The sequence below is a fragment of the Hordeum vulgare genome, chromosome 7H (genome assembly GCF_904849725.1).
Source record: "Hordeum vulgare subsp. vulgare chromosome 7H, MorexV3_pseudomolecules_assembly, whole genome shotgun sequence".
Classification (NCBI taxonomy): Eukaryota; Viridiplantae; Streptophyta; class Magnoliopsida; order Poales; family Poaceae; genus Hordeum; species Hordeum vulgare.
In genome coordinates this window covers 168,996,958-169,014,998 of record NC_058524.1, presented here as the reverse complement: position 1 = coordinate 169,014,998, position 18,041 = coordinate 168,996,958, and positions in this window count along the sequence as shown.

The following is an 18,041-nucleotide window of genomic DNA, read 5'->3' as shown; positions in this document are numbered from 1 at the left end:
AAAATGCTGAAACTAATGAAGATTTTGAACCACCTACTACAACTCGCTCACACAATAAATATGAATTGCATTATGTATCTGAAGGTTATGTTATGGATGGGGAAGTAGCTAGGGATTTTCTTGCTTCTGAAAATAGAGATGACTTGAAGAAACTACTATGCAAACTGAAAGAAAAATCTATGATGGATAAAATGAAACATGGTCCTAAATTTTGTACTTCCCCTATATTTGTTACTGATAGTTATTATGAATTCTCCATAGAGCCTTAGTAGATTACTATAGTAGAATATGACCCTTTCCATGGTTATGAAACCGAATTTGTTGTTGGACATCTCATTAAACTGAATGATATTGCTGCTTTGTTTACTAATGAGGAAAATATATGTTACTATTACATCCTTAAGCTTTTTCCTTTCTCTCTAAAAGACGGGGCTAAAGAATGGTTACTTTCTCTTCCTCCTGGTTGTGTGCGTGGTCCCCAGGATATGCTTTATCACTTCACTAAAAAATATTTTCCTTCTCATAACAAACAAGATGCCTTACACGAGATATTTAACTTTGTGCAAATCTAAGAAGAGAATCTCCCTCAAGCTTGGGGAGGCTTCTCCAGTTATGTAGAGCTTTGCGTGATCATCCCATTAAGAAAAATCAAAATATTTGGTATCTTTTATAGTGGACTAACCGATGCTTCTAGGGATTTCCTAGATAGTTGTGCCAGTTCTTTTTTCAAAGAAATAATTGTTAGGCAAGCTGAAGAACTATTGAATAACATATTGCAAAATGTCGATGATTGGAAAATTCCCGAACCACCACCGGAGCCTATTGAGAAGAAAATATGTATTCTATTCCTCAGTCCTAAATATATGCAAGAATCCAAGACATTTATTATAGAAAGGATATTAAAACTAAAGATGGCATGAAATTACCACCTATCAAAGAAATACATGGACTTGACACACCTTCACAGGTAGTATAGGTACAACCTCTCTGTATAGGTACATGATAGTGATATACCTTACACTAAGACTCCTAGTCAATGCATGGATAAATTCGGTAATTTTATTATTAAGCAAGAACATTTTAATAATTATGTCAAAGATCAATTGAGATGTAATGCTATGATGATAGATCGTTTGAGTGACTTGATGTTTAGAATTGCTAATGATGTTAAGGGTTTAGGCAAATACGCTTCTTTATTTCACACCCAACTAGACCAAGTTGCTAAGTCAAAAAATGATTTGGTTGCTGAGATGAATGATAATATGAATGAAAATGATGTTAAAGTAATAACTAGAGGAGGTAGCATGACCTAGGAGCCTCTTTATCCTAAAGTTCATCCTAAAAGAGTAGATAGGATTTTCACACAATGAATGATGATACACATATTCCTTCTAAGAAGAAAAAGAAAAATGACAAGACTTTACATGCATATACTGAACCTGTTATAGAAAAACCTGCAGAAAATCATAATGATGTTTCTTTTTCTAATGTTGAGACACAATCTGGTAGTGAACATTTGTAGGTCCGATGATGTCTACAGAGGGGGTGATTAGACTACTTGACCAAATAAAAACTTAGCCTTTTCCCAATTTTAGTTGTGGGCTAGTTTTAGCAGTTGTAACTAGTCAAGCACACTCTACACATGCAAGTCTAAGAGTATTGCAGCAGAAAGTAATGACATGCATATGTAAGTAGAGGGTAGGTATAGGAAGATCAAACGCAAAGGTTGACACATCGATTTTTGGCGTTGTTCCGATAGGTGGTGCTATCATACATCCACGTTACTGGATACTTCAACCCACAAAGGGTAACGGTCACACAAGTCCATGGAGGGTCCATGGAGAAGCAACCTTGTCTATTCCACCATGCCTTACGTCCATGAAGGACTAGCTTCACTCGGGGTAGATCTTCACGAAGTAGGCGATCTTGCCCTTAGAAACTTCTTGGTTCAACTCCACAACACGAAATGGGAGGCTCCCAAGCGACACCTAACCAATCTAGGAGGCACCACCCTCCAAAAGTTAATAGATGTGGTAGTACGATGAACTCCTTGCTCTTGTGCTTCAAAAGATAGTCTCCTCAACACTCAATCACTCTCTCACATATTTGGCATGGGTAGAAGAGATTAATTGGGTATGCAAGTGTGTATGTGTGTTATGAGTGCTTCCTCTACGAGTGAGAGGTGGTGGATGGTTATATGTAGGCATCTCCAAAATACCAACTGTTACAACATTTTTCCCCAACTTATTGAAACTCAAGTGAATCTCGGTGGCACTCATTTGCACAAAATGTGGCAACTTACCAATTCCCGGTGAGACCGATATAGGAATCTCGGTGGTACCGATATGGTGACCTAGGGAAGTTTCCAAATCTCGGTGAGACCGATTCCAAGACTCGGAATTTTCGATTCTTGAAAACGACAAACCATAAAGTTGTTCACTGATTTTCGATGACACCGAAGTGGAAGTTGGTAGTAGCGAGATTCTAGGGTTTGACATAGGTTCTGTCTATGGAAAAATCGGTAGGGACAAGTGGAAAATATTTGTGGCACCGATGTTGATGTTTAGGCTTCGGACAAAGACTTTTGTGGGATACTGGCTAAGTATTTTTGTGGCTACCTCTTAGCACTTGAGAAACCATTTCATCATAGATACCTCACCCCCTTTTAATATTATTGGCTTTCCTATGGACGCAAATATGATTCTCACATACATGAAATGTAGTGTCTTGTAGCTTCAAGCTTGGTCCTATTCCTTTCCTTGCATCAAGGGGTTTCTCCTCACAATCCTTTAGCCAATGCATATTTGAACTTTTCTGAAATATACTTAGATAAGATCATTAGTTCAATGACACATATGTTGATATTAATTAACAAAACCATCTTAGGGACCAATTGTGCTTTGAATCTCCTCCTTTTTGGTAACTGATGACAACATATGGATCAAAGCTTTGACAAAAGAAATAATCAATGTAGCATCGTCGCTTTGAGAAGAATGTGAAAAGCAAGAGCCCCCGTCCCCTAAATTTGTGCATTATTTTAAATTTGCGTTTGAATGCAAATGCACAATCGATTAGGATCATGGGTCACTCTTCCATGTCACATACATCTTGGTGGTGTGCATAAATGATATGGATGAATAGTAATGCATATAACACCAAACAAATGAGCGACTGATCATCATGTTGATAGCTCAAAGATAGAAAATAGTAGTATCAACAATAAAAGTGTATGACTAAACACAACAAAGTTTATGACATCCAAAATACCAAATGTTTTAAAAAATCGAAGAGAGCAACAAAAGGCAAAACTCTCTCTCTCTCTCTCTCTCTCTCTCTTGAAGCCCTAATGATCTATACACTCCCCCCTCCTTGGCAACAAGTTACCAAAAAGTTCAAAGATATAGAACTAAGCATCACTCTCGACTCGGTCTCCTTCGGTAGCAGTTGATGGAGTCGATAGGATAGTGGCGGCCAAGGCTTCAGTGGATGTCCTGTGATGTGGAGGGGTTGACAGTGGAGGTGCAAGAGCTGGTGGAGCTCAAGGAGCTGAAGGTGCTAATGCTTGGGCTGATGAAGATGGTCAATCTTCCAGAACTGGCATAGCTGCAAAACTAGTCTGAGTCTTGAACTGAGTAGTTGTAGGAAGAGACGAATCATCATCATCACTTCTCGAGTGAGTTGTGTGCACTGCATCAACTTCACGCTTTAGCTGCTCAACTGTGGTAGCCAACTCCATTACTTTGATATTCATGTGATGGAACTTAGTCTCCGCAATCCTCTCATGGCTCTTCTGGTTCAGCAAAACTTCAGAGATATTCTTCTCCATCCCCTGGATGGTGCTGACAAGAAATGACATTTGCTCCTCTCTGGATCTCAGCTGTGATACTGGAGATTCTCTGGTTGCCTCTACCTCTGTAGCTTCCTCTTCTTGTTCACGAGCAGTAGCTGAGATGGGATGGCTGGGGTCCATCACTACCTCCTTGTCTTCAAACTCTCGCTTAAGTGGTAGATGTGGACGATCAAGTTGATATGCATGCTTCCTAATATTGGCATTGATAAGCATTTGGATGAATGGAGAATATCCACATGATCTCTTATGATCAGCAGTTGTTGTCGTGACTGTCTCAACTATCAGATCCATCACTCTAATCCTTGGGTGGGTGTCAACGTGGTGCAACATGTTAACGGAATACTGACATTCCTCGCAGGTGTGTTGGTTTCCCTCCAATCTTAAATGGTGATGTAGCACAGCGATGCCAAGTATTTCTCTGTGTTAAGAAACCAAGGTATCAATCCCATAGGAAGATCCAGAAGACTATGTAAGAAGCACCTACACACAATTAGCAAATCCTCACAACACAACGCGTAGAGGGGTTGTCAATCCCTCGTGGGTAAAGTAAGGATTGTTGGGCAACGTAGCAAAAATTCAAAATTTTCCTACGCCATATTCAGATCTTCCTATGGAGAGACCAGCAACGAGAGAGGGGTGAGAGCATCTTCATACCTTTGAAGATCGCTAAGCGGAAGCGTTGCTAGAACGTGGTTGATGGAGTCGTACTCGCTGCGATTCAGATCGCGGTGTGATTCCGATCTAGTGCCGAACCACGACACCTCCGCGTTCAACACACGTGCAGCCCGGTGACGTCTCCCGCACCTTGATCCAGCAAGGAGGAGGGAGAGGTTGGGGAAGAGCTTCGGCAGCACAATGGCGTGGTGGCGATGGAGCGTGAAGGTCTCCCGGCATGGCTTCGTCAAGCACCGTGGGAGAGGAGGAAGAAGAGAGACAGGGCTGCGCCGAGAGAGAGAGAAATTGTCATGTCTCCAATGGCCAAAACCCCCCACTATATATAGGGTGAGGGGAGGGTGGCGCCCCCCTTAGGTTTCCCACGCCCAAGGGGTGCGGCATCCCTAGATGGGGGGAGGAGGTGGCGGCTAGGAGGGGAGGAGGGGGTGGCGCACCCCTGGTGGGCCTTAGGTGCACCTGCACTAGGGTTCCCCCCTTCCCTCTCTTAGGCGCCTTGGGCTGGGTGTGGGGGACGCACCAGCCCACCCAGGGGCTGGTTCCCTCTCACACTTGGCCCATGTAGCCTCCCGGGCATTGTGGCCCTTCCCGGTGGGCCTCCGGAACCTTTCCGGTAGTCCCGGCACTTTGCCGGTGGTGCCCGAAACATTTCCGGCGTCCAAACCCATCCATCCTATATATCAATCTTTACCTCAGGACTATTCCGGAGCTCCTCGTGACGTCCGGGATCTCATACAGGACTCCGAACAACCTTCGGTAACCTCGTATAACAATTCCCTATAACCCTAGCATCATCGAACCTTAAGTGTGTAGACCCTATGGGTTCGGGAGGCATGCAGACATGACTGAGACACCTCTCCGGCCAATAACCATCAGCGGGGTCTGGATACCCATGGTGGCTCCCACATGTTCCACGATGATCTCATCGGATGAACCACGATGTCAAGGATTCAATCAATCCCGTATACAATTTCCTTTGTCTGTCGGTATAGAACTTACCCGAGATTCGATCGTCGGTATCCCATACCTTGTTCAATCTCATTACCGGTAAGTCTCTTTACTCGTTCCGTAGCACATCATCCCGTGACTAACTCCTTAGTCACACTGAGCTCATTATGATGATGTTCTACCGAGTGGGCCTAGAGATACCTCTCCGTCACACGGAGTGACAAATCCCGATCTTGACTCGTGCCAACCCAACGGACACTTTAGGAGATACCCGTAGTGCACCTTTATAGTCACCCAGTTACGTTGTGATGTTTGATACACACAAAGCACTCCTACGGTATCCGGGAGTTGCACAATCTCACGGTCGAAGGAAAAGACACTTGACATTAGAAAAGCTTTAGCATACGAACAACACGATCTTGTGCTATGCTTAGGATTGGGTCTTGTCCATCACATCATTCTCCTAATGATGTGATCCCGTTATCAACGACATCCAATGTCCATGATTAGGAAACCATGATCAACGAGCTAGCCAACTAGAGGCTTGCTAGGGACACATTGTGATCTATTTATTCACACATGTATTACTGTTTCATGTTAATACAATTATAGCATGAACAATAGATGATTATCATGAACAAGGAAATATGATAATAACCATTTTATTATTGCCTCTAGGGCATATTTCCAACAGTCTCCCACTTGCACTAGAGTCAATAATCTAGTTACATTGTGATGAATTGAACACCCATAGCATTGTGGTGTTGATCATGTTTTGCTCGTGGAAGAGGTTTAGTCAACGGGTGTGCAATATTCAGATCTGTGTGTACTTTACAAATATCTATGACTCCTCTCTGGGTCTGGTCGTGGATGGAGTTGTAGCAGCGTTGGATGTGCTTGGTCTTCCGGTGAAATCTGGGCTCCTTGGCTATGGCAATGGCTCCAGTGTTATCACAGAAGAGTGTCATCGGACCTGACACGCTTGGAACCACTCCAAGGTTGGTGATGAACTCCTTCATCCAGATCGCTTCATGAGCCACTTCCGAAGCAGCTATGTACTCCGCTTCACATGTAGATGCTGCCACGACGTCTTGCTTGCTGCTGCACCAGCTCACTGCCCCGCCATTCAAAACATACACGTATCCGGTTTGTGACTTAGAGTCATCCGGATCTGTGTCGAAGCTAGCATCGGTGTAACCCTTTACGACGAGCTCTTCTTCACCTCCATAAACGAGAAACATCTCCTTAGTCCTTTTCAGGTACTTCAGGATATTCTTGACCGTTGTCCAGTGTTCCATACCGGGATCACTTTGGTACCTCCCCACCAAACTTATGGCAAGGTTTATATCAGGTCTGGTACACAGCATGGCATACATTAGAGAGCCCATGGCTGAAGCGTAGGGGACAATACTCATCTTCTCTCTATCTGCTGCCGTGGTCGGTGACTGAGTCTTACTCAATCTCTTACCTTGCAAAACTGGCAAGAACCCCTTCTTCGAGTTTTCCATATTGAACTTCTTCAATATCTTGTCAAGGTATGTACTTTGTGAAAGACCTATGAGGCGTCTCGATCTATCCCTATAGATCTTGATGCCTAATATGTATGCAGCTTCTCCAAGGTCCTTCATTGAAAAACTCTTGTTAAAGTAAGCCTTTATGCTCTCCAATAACTCTATATTATTCCCCATCAATAATATGTCATCCCCATATAGTATGAGGAAAGCTACAGAGCTCCCACTCACTTTCTTGTACAGACAGGCTTCTCCATAAACCTATATGAACCCAAACGCTTTAATCACCTCATTGAAGCGAATATTCCAACTCCGAGATGCTTGCACCAGCCCATAGATGGAGCGCTGGAGCTTGCATACCTTGTTAGCACACTTAGAATCAACAAAACCTTCTGGTTGCATCATATACAACTCTTCCTTAAGATACCCGTTAAGGAACGCTGTTTTGACGTCCATTTGCCAAATTTCATAATCATCAAAAGCGGCAATTGCTAACATGATTCGGACTGACTTCAACTTCTCTACGGGAGAGAAGGTCTCATCGTAGTCAACTCCTTGAATTTGTCGAAAACCCTTTGCGACAAGTTGAGCTTTATAAATGGTCACATTACCGTTTGCTTCAGTCTTCTTCTTGAAGATCCATTTATTTTCTATGGCTCGCCGATCATCGGGCAAGTCCACCAAAGTCCATACTTTGTTCTCATACATGGATCCTATCTCGGATTTCATGTCCTCAAGCCATTTGTTGGAATCTGGGCCCGCCATCGCCTCTTCATAGTTCGAAGGTTCACCGTTGTCTAACAACATGATTTCCATCACAGGGTTGCCGTACCACTCTGGTGCGGAACATACCCTTGTGGACCTTCGTGGTTCAGTAGCAACTTGATACGAAGCTTCATGATCATCATCATTAGCTTCCTCTTCAGTTGGCGTAGGTGCCACAAGAACAATTTCCTGCGCTGCGCAACTCTTCGATTCGAGAGGGGGTACAATTACCTCATCAAGTTATACTTTCCTCCCACTTACTTATTTCGAGAGAAACTCTTTCTCTAGAAAGGATCCGTTCTTGGCAACAAAGGTTTTACCTTCGGATCTAAGATAGAAGGTATACCCAATGGTTTCCTTAGGGTATCCTATGAATACGTGATACGTCTCCATCGTATCTACTTTTCCAAACTCTTTTGCCCTTGTTTTGGACTATAATTTGCATGATTTGAATGGAACTAACCTGGACTGACGTTGTATTCAGCAGAATTGCCTTGGTGTTATTTTTGTGCAGAAATCAAAGTTCTCCAAACGTCCTGGAAATTTACGGGGAGCAGTTTCGGAAAATATCAAAAATATCTGCGCCAAGTTCCACCTCAGGGGGTGGGCCAGTGGGCCACAAGCCCCTGCTCCGCCACCACCCCCCTGGTGGCGGTGGGCAGGCTTGTGGGGCCCACAGGCACTTGCCGCCCCCCAACTTATAGGCTTGTGGGCTCTATAAGTTGCCTTTCATCCCAGAAAAAATAAAAAGAGAAGTTTTCGTCGCGTTTGCGATACGGAGGCGCCACCACCACCTGTTCTTCATCTCGAGGGCAGATCTGGAGTCCGTCTTGGGCTCCAGAGAGGGGAAATCGTCGCCATCATCATCATCAACCTTCTTCCCTCTCCAATTCCATGAAGCTCTTCGTTGTTCGTGAGTAATCTATTCGTAGGCTCGCTGGAAGGTGATGAGTAGGATGAGATCTATCATGTAATCGAGTTAGTTTTGATGGGGATTGATCCCTAGTATCCACTATGTTCTGAGATTGATGTTGCTACTACTTTGCCATGCTTAATGCTTGTCACTAGGGCCCGAGTGCCATGATTTCAGATCTGAAATTATTATGTTGTCACCAATATATGTGTGTTTTAGATCCGGTCTTGCAAGTTGTAGTTACCTACTATGTGTTATGATCCGCCAACCCCGGAGTGACAATAACCGGAACCACTCCCTGTGATGACCATAGTTTGAGGAGTTCATGTGTTCACCAAGTGCTAATGCGTTGGTCCGGTTCTTTATTAAAAGGAGAACCTTAATATCCCGTAGTTTCCTTTTGGACCCCGCTGCCACGGGAGGGATGGACAATAGATTTCATGCAAGTTCTTTTCCCTAAGCACGTATGACGACACACGGAATGCATGCCTACATCACATTGATGAACGGGAGCTAGCCACATATCTCTCCGTGGTATAGCTGTTGCATGATGAATATCATCCAAACAAATCACCGACCCATTGCCTACGAGTTTTTCCTACTGCTGCTACTACTGTTGCTACTGCTGTTACTTGTATTGCTCTGCTGCTGCTACTACTGTTGCTACTGTTGTCACTTGTCTTGCTGCTGTTACTACTATTGCTACTGCTGTTACTGTTGCTACTACTGTCGCTTGCTACTGTTCCTACTTGCTACTGCTGTCACTACTTCTAATCCTTGCCACTGCCATTGCTCGTTACACTTCTACTACCTGCTACACGGTTTGTTCACCTACCGTTGACGGGATTTGACAACTTCCGTCAACGCGGCAACGAAGGCGCCAGTGATACATTCGTTAGGAATAGTCTGCCGTCAACAGATCATTTCTGACACCGTTGTTATCATATTACTTTGCTGTTATTACTATGCTTGCAGATACTAATCTTTCAGGTGTGGTTGAATATGACAAATTCAGCTGCTAATACTTGAGATTATACTCTCACCTCCTGACTGGCTTATCAACAAATTGGGTCGAATACTCTACCCTCGAAAACTGTTGCGAACCAACGTGCTGGTGGGCCATCAACAACATTCTTCCAGTTTCATTGCCGGGGAGTGCTAGCAGCATTCTTCTGGTGTCGTTGCAGGAGAAGGTTTGTTGTCATAAGCATTCGTCTAGCTAACACTAGAGATTGCAGGATCAGCACTTTTCTGGCGCCATTGCTAGGGAAGCACAACTGACATCAATACGCATTTCTTCGCTTTGGGTTCGAGCTTCTCTGGTTGAAGTTTCTTCACATAAGCATCGCAGCCCAAAACTTTTAGAAACGACAGCTTAGGTTTCGTGCGAAACCATAATTCATACGGTGTCCTCTCAATGGATTTAGACGATGCCCTGTTTAAAGTGAATGTTGCAGTTTCCAATGCGTATCCCCAAAATGATAGCGGTAAGTCGGTAAGAGACATCATAGATCGTACGGTATCTAATAAAGTTCGATTACGACGTTCACACACTCCGTTACGTTGCGGTGTGCCACGCGGCGTCAGTTGTAAAACAATTCCACATTTCCTTAGGTGTGTGCCAAACTCGTGACTCAAATATTCTCCTCCACGATCAGATCGTAGACACTTTATTTTCCTCTCATGTTGATTCTCAACCTCACTCTGAAATTCCTTGAACTTTTCAAACGTTTCAAATTTGTGCTTCATAAGTAGATATACCCATACCTACTCAAATCATCGATGAGAGTGAGAACATAACGATAGCCACCGCGAGCTTCAACGTTCATTGGACCATACACATCAGTATGTATTATTTCCAATAAGTCAGTTGCTCTCTCCATTATTCCTGAGAATGGAGTATTAGTCATTTTGCCCATGAGGCACGGCTCGCATGTGTCAAATGATTCAAAGTCAAGAGACTCTAACAGTCCATCAGTATGGAGTTTTTTCATCCGCTTAACACCGATATGACCAAGGCGGCAGTGCCACAAGTATGTGGGACTATCATTATCAACTTTACATCTTTTGGTATTCACACTATGATTATGGGTAACATCACGATCAAGATTCATCAAGAATAAACCATTCACCAGCGGAGCATGACCATAAAACATATCACTCATCTAAATAGAACAACCATTATTCTCTGACTTAAATGAGTAGCCGTCTCGCATCAAGCAAGACCCTGATACTATGTTCATGCTTAAAGCTGGTACTAAATAACAATTATTAAGGTTTAAAACTAATCTCGACGGTAGATGTAGAGGCAGCATGCCGACGGAGGAACCCCCTAACTCACTCGTCCCTGGCGCCCTCAGGTATGGCGACACACGGTCGAAGGGTCAGCACACCAACTCTTCTAGTTCCGAATACCTCTCTTCTCTGCCTCTCCTCTCCTCTTCGAGCATTCTCCTGGTGAGGTCCGCGACCGGCAGCCTCTGGAAGGCCGAAGATCACCTTTCCGGTCAACAAGAGGCCGAAGAGGCCTCGAGGGTCGGGGGTTGGGGCTCAGTGGCGTCGGGGGCAGCGTATTAATAGCTCCACGGATTTTCGTGTCGGGGTGTCGGGATGTCGTGTCGGGGCGTCTTTTCGGGGTGTCGGGGCGTTGTCTCGGGGTGTCGGGGTGTCGTTTCGGGGTGTGAGGGTGTCGTTTTCTTCTTCCTCCTCTTCTTTTTCCCTCCTCTTCCTTTTCTTCGTCCTCCTCTTCTTCCTTCCTTTTCTTCTTCTTCTTCTTCTTCTTCTTCTTCTTCTTCTTCTTCTTCTTCTCTTCTTCTTCTTCTTCGTCTTCTTCTTCTTCTTCTTCTCCATCTTCTTCCTTATTTTCCTTTTTCCTCTTCTTCTTCCTTATTTTCCTTTTTCCTCTTCTTTATTATTCTCCTCTCTACTCGTTTTTTCTTCTTCTTCTTCTCCTCCTCCTCCTCCTCCTCCTCTTCTTCTTCTAATTCTTCTCACCTTATCTACTTATTCTTCTTTTATTCTTCATGTTTTTTCTACTTATTTTAATTATGACTAAGTAACTAAACCTAGCACTAAACCTATATATCACTAAGCAATAACAAAAACAAAATCTACCACTAATTAACTAAAAAAGAATCTACCACTAATTAACAAAATAGAATCTACCTCTAATTAACAAATAACAAATAACCTAGCACTAACTAACTAAACCTAGCACTAAATCTACTATTTAACTAAATCAATTAACTAAACTACCACTAAATCTACTAATTAACTAACCTACCAACTAAACTATATATACCACCAAATCTATTAATTAGCAAAAAAAGAAAACAAAATCACATTGCACGGCAGTGGGCAGCCGGGGCGGGGGGGGCTGGGCGGTGTGGCTGCGGGCCAATGGGGTACCGGACCGGTGGTGGTGGGGGAGGGTGTCCACGGGGAGGAGGGGTGGCGCGATGGTGGAGGAGGCGTTTGCGGGGAGAAGGGGCATGCGAGGAGGGCGTTGTGGCGATGGTGGAGGAGGGGGCATGGAGAGGAGGGGCGGTGGTGCAGGAGGGGACACAATGGTGGAGGAGGGGCGCAGGGAGGAGGATGGCCCGGGGTGGAGGAGGAGGGGCACGGAGAGGAGGGGGCAGTGGTGGAGGAGGGTCGTGGAGAGGGCGAGCTCTGGCAGCGGGTCGCGAGGAGGAGGGGAGGGCGAGCTCCAGTGGCGCGGTGGGTTCCGGGGGTGCGGGTAGAGAGAAGAGAGAAACCGTTATGGGGGAGAGATGGGTGTGGTTGGGGTGTGGTTGGGGCCTAGGGGGCCGACGTCCATTAGGGCTATTTGGCTCTTAGCCGTCTGCCCCCCGATGGCAAAGAGGTATAAGGCACACGGCAAAAGAGAGACCATTATGGGAAGAGAGGGGGTGTGGGGTGGGCCACCCCGTGCTCTTGTCGTCTGCCTGCATGTTCTTTGCCGTCAGCTGGCAGACGGCAAAGAGCGGTCAGTTCTTTGCCGTTTGTCTTAGTCTCTTTGCCTTCAGTTGGTAGACGACAAAAAACTGACTGATGGCAAAGAGTATCCTTGCCATCAGTCTGATCTTCGTCGTCCGTTTTTTGGCAGCTCGCGGCAAAGACGGTTTTTTCCATCAGCCAGCAGACGACAAAGATTAGGCTAATGGCAAATTCTGTGATTCCAGTAGTGACTAACAAGAGATCTCGCCCCGAGATCTAAGAATGAAAAGGGGAAGAGGATAAGAAAACAAGAGGTAAAACTTTAGTTGCTTCCTTGACAAACGAATGAAACCAGCGATCTTTGAAGGTTGCAAGGAATGAAGAATGACATGAGGAACAAGCAAGGATTCAAACAAAATTTCGGCAGCACTTCGGTAGAAAAATGAGGCAAAAATTGATAAGATGGAAAGATCTTGAGAAGATTCACAACAAACTAACTAAATTGAATAAGTAAGGAGAGAACATGATCTTGATAGAACAAGATGACAGATTGAAGAGAGCAACATCACCACAACTCCGGAACAAGAGAACAAAAACTAGATCTTTGAGAAGAATAGAATGAAGAAGAAAATGACAACTACTATCACAATTGAATTTTACAAGCAGCCTTGCAAGAAGAATTGAATGGAGTTGTTGGCAAACCAATAACAGAAAGAACAAGCTTGTAGTGGACTTATGAAAACCATCCCAAAATAACGAGTTGACAACCAGCCACTAACAGAAACAAGGATTGGGAGCAACAAGATATGCACAACTTCTTTCAGCAAGAGGATACATTGAGAACTTGAATTAATGACAAGCACCATGATAGCAACAATCCATAGGAAAAGCTCTTAGGTGAAATCCAATCGAAGATAGCTCAATGAAGAAATCACGGGTTGCAAATACCCCATGATTGAAGGAATTGGTGGATTTAAATATTTCATTCTTGAAAAAACTTCTCTTCGAGACTCCTCCACTAACAAGAATGCTATAACACCACCTCAAGAGCAAAAGGAGGAAGAATTGCACTTTGAAATGCAAGACAAAGAATACTTGAGGCTCTCGAACAAGACCACACGCCAAGTTCCAATCTAGTCCGAGGATATTTTAAACACACTTTTAAAAACAAAATTTAAATGATGCCGCGAGCGCGTGCGTGTGTGGTTGGTCTCGAAACGGTTAACGATGATAATGGAGAGAAACAGCAACTAATAACGAATGCAGGTTTCGAAAACTGGCGGCAACGGAGTGCTGATGCAATGCGAATGATGCGATGATGAGTGCGACAAACAATCCAATTACACGGCGGCAACAGAATAAAAGAGGAATCTTCTAGAGCGTCGGTCTCGGGTTGTCACCCAAAATTTGTTGGAAGGCAGCTTCAATTTTGTCCTCAGAGAAGGGCGAGTCTAGTGTTAGCTGTTGCGACAAGTTTTGGGAGTAGTATTGTTTTGGGTCAAAAGACCACGATGTGTGTGGTGAGATTCCAATGATGTTGTTGAAATGGTCTGCTAGAATGTTTTCCTTTTGGTTGTGAGTGTGGAAGTCTTTCCCACCAATTGAAAGAGAGAAGATTGTGTTTTTTCAGAATCGTTGGGAGGCAGCAGCGTGGAAGTATTCAGTGTTCTCTTCTCCTTCGATTGCTACGCGAACTTTGCCGCGTTTCTTCCAGAAGGCCATTTTTCTCTAGCTGCGGTCTGAAGGGAAGCCATGAGAACAATCCTTAGCCTTTTTCGGCTCTAGATAGAGGTCGAGATTCTTCCGTGAGATCAACGAGAGTGATGATTCTTTTGGCCGCTTTTTCTCGTTGTTGGGCCGAGGAGCGTGTTCGAGCCCATTTTTTAATTGCGTCCCTAGAAGATTTGATTGCTTTGGAGAGGATGGTTGTGGGTGTTAGGTTCTGGTTGTCCAGCCTGTTGGGGGGCCAACATTTTTGGACAATTTTGTGACACTTAGTCGAGAGGGCCCATTGTGATTCGAAGCAAAATTGGCTCGAACGGTGGACACTCGTTTGAATTCGAATAATTAAGGGGACGTGATCAGACATAAAGCGTGTCAGCGAGGAGAGTATGGTGTTTGGAAAGTGTTAATTCCAGGTTAGATTGAAGAAAGCAGGATCGAGGCGCTCGAGTGTTGGTGAGGGACTATTATTGGACCAAGTGAATCTTCTATCTAGAAGTGGTAGTTCCATTAGGGCCAGGGTGTTGATTAGGTCGTTGAATGCATTAGCTTCGCGTTGGTTAAAGTTTGAATTGTTTTTTCATGTGAGAACTGAATAAGGTTGATGTCTCCGACAATGAGCCATGGCGTTTGATTGCCTCGTTTGATCTGATTGAGCTCGTCCACGAAGGACTGCTTGAGGATGCGGTTAGATGGAGCGTACACATTAGTTATGACAAGTGTGATAGGTGGGCCACAGAGGATAGTGTTATTGAGGTGGCAAAGGTGTGGTTCACATGTGAGAGTAGATTTAGGTGATTTGAGTTGGCTGCTGAGACAATGTCGCCCGCCGTTCCGTCAGCGGGAAGGAAAATTTTCTGGTCTAGCGAGCGCGGCAGAAACGAGAGAAATTTGCGATCGTTTATATGACTAAGTTTTGACTCTTGCAAGAGGGCACAATGCGGGTTAATTGAGAGTAATTTGGGCAAGACATCCACACACTTTGATTCATCTCCCATACCTCTTACATTCCACGAACAAATAGAGGGGGTTGCAATACTCATAAAAACGACCTACGTCACGTGAACTAGCTAAATTACTGAAGGAAGGGGAGGGATGGATTGCATTGGACCTGATGCATGGAGGCTTGAGACAAGAAGCTCCGCACTCATACGTAGAAAGAAAAGTAGGCGGTAACAACACGGGCATGATGAGGTCGTGATAAGTGTTGTCCAGCAGGCAGGATTTTGAGGGTGAGCACATTATGATACAGATGCATCAGCATCATCATCAGCACGTGCAACAACAAGGGCTGCATCCTCGTCCGTGCCACAGAGGAGCACGATTTCCGGCCACTGCAAAAACGAGGGGGCATGTTGTATGTGGAGCTCGGAGTCTTGGATGGTGTTTTCTAGGGCGTGAGCGACCTCACATGCGGAAAGGCGGGCAGCTTTTGCGTGCACTCCTCTTGTGCAAAATCCATAAATATTATCAAATTCTACAAAAAATAAATTAAAGAACCTTTGAAAATTCATTTTTTTCAAAGTTTTAATGTTTTTCAATTAAATAATTGGTTGAAATTAAGAAAGCAGGTCGTAAAACTTAAAAAACAATAGAAAAAATGCTAAGCACACGAAGCACTACATGGACTACGTCCAGCACGCATTATAGGGACATTTCCACGCTTAGAGTGTCTAATAAGAACTCCCACAATAGATGCTACAGCTTCGCTGATGAATTAACGGACTTTGTAGGAGTTTTACTAAATAAACAACCAAAAACCTAATGCTCACACATGTGTATGTTTGCAATTTGGCCACACGTTTTCATTACCACTCATTTTGCCATGTTAAAACAGATGACATCAGCGGGAATCTTTTTTGGTTTGGGTCGCGATAACGCTCACACGTGTGGTGGGAGCAACATCTGCCCACACGCCTATAACACACATATTGTGTCCGGTCACCGCATGCATGCATGTGATGATCTTTTTTTATTTTTAGTTTTTAAAATATTTTATCTCCTAAATGAAAAATCCGATTGAAGATCCATTTTCACCATTAAATCAATCGCGACAAGATCTTCAAAACTAGATCTCATATCAATATGTTTCGATGAATTTTTTTGTTAAAAGTTACCATGTCTATTGCACATGAATTACCATGGTGTTTACATGGAAGTTTTCATGATATGTTTCAGGTATCTTTTTCTTCTACCTTTAAAAGTAAATTTTGATGGATTAGTGAAGAATTGCCATGATCCATGCTTTAAATTTGTCGTGGTTAATTACTAAATATTTCCATGGTCAATTAATAACAATTGCTATAAAATTTAATTGAAAATATACTGGTAGCTTTAAATCTAGAAGAAATAATAGATAGAACATGTCATGGCAACTCTAGTGTAAACACTATGGCAACTATAGTATAACATCATGGAAATTCTTGTTCAATTTTTTTCATCGAAACATATCAACATGAGATCTAGTTTTGAAGATCTTGTCGAGACGGATTTAATGGTGAAAACAGATTTTGAATTGGATTTTTTAATTAAAAAATAAAACATTTTTAAGCAAAAACCAAAAAAGATTGCCGTTGATGTCATCTGTTTTGACGTGGCAAAATGAATGGTAATGAAGGCGTATGGGCATAATGCAAACACCCACACGTGTGGGCATTATCTTTTCCCTTTGTTTTTTTTATTTAAAAATGTTTTATCTTCTAATTAAAAATCCATTTTCATCATTAAATTCGTCTCGATGAGATCTTCAAAAGACTAGATCCCATGTTGATATGTTTTGATTAAAAAAAATGGGCAACAGTTTCCATGATGTTATAGTGTAGTTGCCATAGTGTTTACAATAAAGTTTCCATGACATGTTCTATCTATTTTTTTCTTCTATATTCAAAGATACCGGTATATTTTTCAACTACTTTTTATGGCATTTTTTATTAATTGACTATGATAATTTTTAGTAATTAACAACGACAAATTGAATGCATTGATCATGGAAATTCTTTACTAATCCATCAAAATTTACTTTTAAAGGTAGAATAAAAAATACGTGAAACATATCATGATAACTTCAGTGTAAATACCATGGCAATTCATGTGCAATAGATATGGCAACTTTTAACCCAAAAATGTCGTCGAAACATATTGATATCAGATCTAGTTTCGAAGATCTCGTCACGATGAATTTAATGATGAAAACGGATCTTCAATCGATTTTTTCATTTAAGGGATCAAACATTTAAAAAAACAAGAAATCAAAAAAGATCGCCACATCCATGCATGCGGTGAAGTGAAACAATCTATGTGTTATAGGCGTGTGGGCGGATGTTGCTCGCACCACACGTGTGGACGTTATCGCGACCCATAAACAAATTTTACAGTTGATGCTGCCATATGTCCATGCTCATCATTCTTTTGTGAGTAAAATGCACTCTAGCTCACTCTACTTGTTTAGCCTGGTCACTTTGGTCAATGTATTCCTAAAATGCAACTTACGGTAACTATACTTGTTCGAACGGATCAAAGAAGTCACTTTGTACGATTGACGCTCGATTCGTGTACGTATTGGTTGGGTTGGACCGGTCAAGAGCTATTGTAGGAGGTGGGTGGTAGTGGATCATTTACATGGGGTGTTTACTACAAATATTCCATTTCCCCCACTCTGCTCTCTGCACTGCTGACGAACCCTAGCTCTTTGCACCGCCGCGCCCCCTTGATTCTTGCCATGTCT